This window comes from Otolemur garnettii, unplaced genomic scaffold, assembly GCF_000181295.1.
Source record: "Otolemur garnettii isolate 467f Iridium unplaced genomic scaffold, OtoGar3 scaffold00304, whole genome shotgun sequence".
Classification (NCBI taxonomy): Eukaryota; Metazoa; Chordata; class Mammalia; order Primates; family Galagidae; genus Otolemur; species Otolemur garnettii.
In genome coordinates, this window is record NW_003852699.1 from 460,490 (window position 1) to 466,114 (window position 5,625).

The 5,625-nt window shown below is 44.2% G+C and overlaps 1 pseudogene; it reads left to right on the forward strand.

Moving 5' to 3' along the window:
- Window positions 1-3,871: 3,871 nt before the first annotated feature.
- On the forward strand, window positions 3,872-4,273 carry LOC111722660 (annotated as a pseudogene).
- Window positions 4,274-5,625: the final 1,352 nt, after the last annotated feature.

Below are 5,625 nucleotides of genomic sequence, written 5' to 3' on the forward strand. Positions count from 1 at the left end.
GACAGCTTGAGGCTCTGTCTCAAAAATAAAGAGAGAGAAAAAAAAAAAAAAAAGAGCTGAGTTGGCAAATGTAGAGAGAGAGAGAGAGGAGAGAGCAGGTTATTAATTTCAATTAAAAATGACAGATTGAAGGACATTTTGCCACACCCCATTAAACTAGTCTCTCATTTGGGGGATTAGGTTAGTAAGATTATCTTAGTAATGTGAGTAAACAGATTACTTTTTTTTTTCCCTTCCCAAAGTACAAAGTCTAAAGTCCAATTAAGACAAGTCTCTCAGGGAATTTTCTTAGGCTTCAGGCATGTGTTGAACAGACAGCTCCCAGTATGTTGCTGAAGCAGGGCATGTTGATCACTTCAAGTTACCTTGTAGGAGTTGGCTAGATCTGTTTTTGCTTCTCACAGCTCTCTATAGCTTGCTGTGATGGATCTCTTTCATCTTTGCTCCTATGGGTGTGGTCTGGATGATGATGTAGGGTTCCCTTTACCTTGGTTCAATTCCAATATTGGACTAGTTTTGATATTTGATCTAGATTTTATTCTTTGGAGAGAATAGGTGTACAGACATAAATGACTAAACTGAACATAGATAATTACTCAAGTGGAGATCTTCTTTGCTCCTTTTCTCAGGGCTTGTTCCATTCATTCTCTCCCAGTTCTTTTTAGGAGTCTCTATTAAATTGTAGAGGATTGGTAAAGGCCTGTTACACATTATTTCATAATTTTCTTCTAATTTTTAGAAGGCATGCATTTATTATTGAACAAGACCAGTGGTAAGGCCTATACCAAATTACTTTAGACTAGAAGTGTTGCAGGAAGGTAAGGCCCAACAGAGAGAAAGAGCACCCAAACACCATGTTTATAAGAGGAAGGACTTTATTTACCAGTCAAGAGTTTACAGCATAGAAGAATTCCAAATGGCCATGCTCCCTGACTGGCTTGGTCTTTCACTTTTTATCTCCAGTCAAAAGATCCACCCCAGAGGTGCCCTTCTCATTGGCCAGTTTGAATCAAGTGGGAGATGCTATTCCAGCCCCTATAGAATAGGGGCTGTACAGAACTACAGGATTTCACAGAACTTGGAAATTTCCAAGTTCTAGGAAGTTAAGTTTACAAATTTCCAAGAGCTGAGTCACCATGAAGCGGACTCTGCAGGTGTATCCTTGTGGTCCCCTTAAGGAGACCTATTCTTCTAGACCTCACCTTTCTCAGGTATCTTCTCTCATTCCCCCCTTTTGACACTCTAATATATTTTAATTTGGGATCTCAATATCAGCTAGTTTCTGCATGTACCAGTATTAATTACTTTTTAGCACTGAGGTTTTAGGGACTGTGACTGTTCTTGGGTTCTCTAATCAGGCCTTAATAGTACCCTGATGATGGGATAATATATATATAAGTTTTTACTTTTCCCTGTGACCTTTCCCCTCCCCTTTTCCTAAGTCCAAAGTCCAATTAGGACAAGTCCCTCAAGAAGTTTCCTTAGGCTTCAGCCATGCATTGACCAGCCAGCTCCCAGTATGTGGGTGGAGCAGGGCATGTTGATCGTCTTAAAAGTTACCTTTACTTCCCAAGGGACAGTAAAGCTCTATTTAGCCAGCTGTGATGACTCCAAGTGAGGATTCCTTTCATTTTGCTGCTGTGTATGTGGTCAGGATGATGGTATATAGTCCTTTCTACCTTGGTTTCCGGGGGACCAAGTTCTTATTCTGGACCTAGACTTGGTCTCTTTGATTCTCCAGAGAGAAAGGATGTACAGACACAAAAGACTAAACAGAACATGATTAATTACTGCAGTGGAGATATTCTTTGCTACTCTTTCTAGGGTTTTTGTCTATTCAGTTCAGTCTTTCCCAGTTCTTTTAGGAGTTCCTTCTAAATTACAGAGGACTGACAGAGTCCTCTTTGAACAACACCAGTGGCAAGGGCTGTATCCAATTAAGCCTTATTTCCTGGCAGAGTTTACCAATTTCTATTCTTATGGTCCTGTTCATTCACTTTACCGAGTCGAAGCTTTGAGGCCTATAAGTTATTCAAAGCTTTAGCTTATTATTTGCACTGGTTCTGTTATGAAGCCTAGCCCATTGTCAAATTTAAACCAAAGTGGCAATCTAAACCATGGAACGATTTCTCTGGGCAGGAGTCCTTTTTATTCTGGTGGGGAAAGGTGTTACCTATCCCAAGTCTGATAGACCATCTCCAGCAAGCTCTTGTTTCCTCTAAATCTGGGCATTTCAGTAAAGTCTACCTAGAAGTCCTTGAAGGGCAATGCTCCATATGAATGGATTCCTGGAGATACCATCAGTCCTTGGCATGCAATGAACTGGCTGTAGGTGATACACTGTAGACTGACAGTTTTGACCAGGGCTGCTAGGTGGGAGATGTAGAGGTACCAGCCCAGCAACTTCATCAAACATTCCTGTCACCACAGTGGCTCCTAGAAGCTAGGGGACTGCTACTCATCCATCTGGCATCTTTATACAGTTTCCCTCCATTTCCTGGCTCTTCTCAGCTGACTTTTCCTTTTCTTCCCAAGAAGTAGATACATGAAAGCTCCAGAACCCATGAGATGAGGGGAGCCACTCATAACACCTGGTACAGTTTGGATGCAGTCCTTTTTGCCTCAGTACCACCCCTAGTGTTCCCTTTAGTGATGGTGAAAGCATCTCCTTGATGTCCACAACAGTGTATCACTGCCACCTTTCAGGGATTCCATACTGCCACCAGCAACTGAAGTATCTCCTGCTGACACTTAATGTCATTTTCCCCAGATTAAATAGTCCCTTCTCCTTGTACAATGCCCCACTTTCTTGGAGAGTCAGAAAAGTATTCACATTTTCCCTTGACTTAGTTCTACAGCTCAAGTCAAGGCAATTAACTCAGGCTTCTGAGCCAATGTTGCTTGGGATAGGGGCTTAGCCTCTACAGTCTCTGTTAAGGTAACCACTGCATATGTAGCCTGATGCTCACTGTGCATCATAATGTAACTGCTTCAGTCTACATACAAGTCTCCAGTTTGCAACTGTCCAAGGCTGGTCATGCAAGTCATGTCTGCTAGAATGAACATTATCTATAACTTCTTCACAGTCACGCTCATTCTCTTTGCCACTGACTGGAAGGAGCGTGGCTTGTTTCAGGGTGTCCTTGAATTAGAGAGCCAAAAATGTCCTTTAGTGTACAGTAAAGTGACAACAGAGGTGGATACTTTCACTCTGAGATTCTGCCCTAGGGTCAGCTTATCAGCTTCTTGCACAAGAAGAACAATAGTGGCTATAGCCTTCAAGCATGGTGGCCATCCTTTTGCCACTCCATCTAATTGTTTAGAGAGGTAAGCTACAGGCCTTGGCCAGGACCCACCCAGCTGGGTTAAGAAAACTACAGACATCTTTCCTCTCTCTGAGATATACAGAGTGAAGGGCTTGGACAAGTCTGGTAGGTGCATTTATCAGCCTCATCTTTATCTTGGAGGAGGCATGTTCCTGTTCTCCTTCCCATTCTAAGGGCTCTCCTTCCTCTCCTTTAGTAGCCTCATACAAGGGCTTAATTAAGACAGAAAAATTGGGGATCCAAAGGCAACAAAAGTGGGCCTAAGAATTCCCCAACCAGCTTTTGGCTCATAGGGGTGGGGAAGCAATTAATGACCTGCCTCTGATAGATGCCTAGATCGAACTCCCCCTGCTAGATAGTAAATCCTAGATAACATACTTGCCACTGGCAAGTCTGGGCCCTTCATTTAAACACTTTATAGTCACATACCTCTAGATGTTATAAAAGACAGTCCGGGAGGAAGTGCCTGCCTATCTAGCTGTTGGATACCGGAAGAGAGCAGCCCTAGAGCGGTGGCATCCATGGGCCATCCAGGGGAGCCACTCATGTCCGCAAACAGAACGGTATGGGGGCGCGTGTGAAGCCACCTGCGAGCCTTCCCCGAGCAATTGGCAGCCTGTGGGGGCCAGGCCATGGCATATGGCAGGTGCGTGCAGGCCTCTATGGCCACAGGCAGCAGCCTGAGCAAGGACCTCTGTGCGCGGGAGTTCAAGGCCCTGCGGAGCTGCTTTGTCGCCGCGGCCAAGAAGACCCTGGATGGAGGCCGTTAGGAGGGGCTCTCAGCACTGCGCTCATACCCATCTGCTGCCCCTTGGTGCAGAGCAGCGCATGGCAGGGGCAGTCTGCGGGAATGTCAGTGCCCTAAAGCTCCTGGAGTTAACCCCTATGTTTCTTCTCAGTGGCTTGAGCCATAGGCAGAGCACAAATTTGTTTTCCTTAGTTTGTGTCTGAAGGGTCTGTGAGAATAGGTGTAATAGAACCAGCATAAAGCCTCTCTCCAGAAAAAAAAAAAAAAGAAGACAGTCCGTGCCTTGGGCTCAGCCCTCAAGGTAGGGTGCCCTAAAGGGAGGTCATCAACATATTGAAGCAGCACACATTCTAATTCCTCAGCTAGGAAATTCTGGAGGTCACGAGCTAGAACTTCTCCAAAAATCATGGGTGTTTGAACCCCTGTGGCAACCTGGTCCATGTGTACTGGATAGCAGTTTCCATGTCTGGTCTTTCCCACTGGAAAACAAACAGCCTCTGGCTTCCCAGAGCCAGCCTTACACTGAAAAATGCATCTTTCAAGTCCAGGCAAGTGGGCCACTTGGCTTCCGCTGGCAGCAGACTCAGCAGAGTATATGGATTAGGCACAGTAGGATGCAGTGTTTCAGTTACACCATTTACTGGGAAATTCTAATTTTAGGTTTCAATTTTTCCTGTGGTCTCTATATAGACACAGTAGATAACATTTAATACTGCACAAATTTTTCTAGGGTAGCCAACAGGTGACCTTTGTTGAGTCTTGCGGCTTCAGAGTATGTATAACTACTGTATATAATTCTATAATCTTTGACCAGTCTCTTAGTCCCATTTAACAGATCAATTTAGTGAAACAATTATTTCTCATTTTATGAGTTGATAGTACAGACAAGACTGGGGTTTAATACAGGTAGACCACAGCCTATCTCCTTTTTGAATCATTTTTCTCCCTCTATTTTCTCTCTTTACTAAAGACAAAGTACACCAGAACTAACTTAGTTGCCTGTAGGAGATGCCAACATCTGAGTAAGATGATCTGCAGCTGAGGTGTGGACCTAGGGCCATTCCTCCACCGGAGTTCCTTGTGGGAGGAGCCCGTGCCCTCAGCATGTAGTCATTGTTAATTTCTCCCCTCACCTGTGTTGTTCTGGCTCAATAAAAGGCTGGTGCAGAGGTTGCTCGGGGCTACCGGGAAAGTAAGGGCTAGCTTGCCTTCCACAAACTTGTACTTCTAATCCACTTCTTGCCTGGTTCCTTCCTGTGCTGACAGAGACCAGGGCCTCAGGAGCTTGATGGGTCGCGACAGTTGCCAAAATAAACTGTACCTTCAGTATACTGGCTCTGATTATTTGCATAAAGTGCAGTAAGAATAATTATTGGCATTCTAGGCTCTTCTTTCTTTTAAAATTGGCTTGGCTGGAACCTTTTATAAGGAATCTCAGTTTAGACTTGAAAGCCTTCCATGGGGAGCTGGAGAATGTTCTTCTGAGCAAAGTATCACAAGAATGGAGGGAAAAGTATCCAATGTACACACCCCTATTATGAAACTAATTTA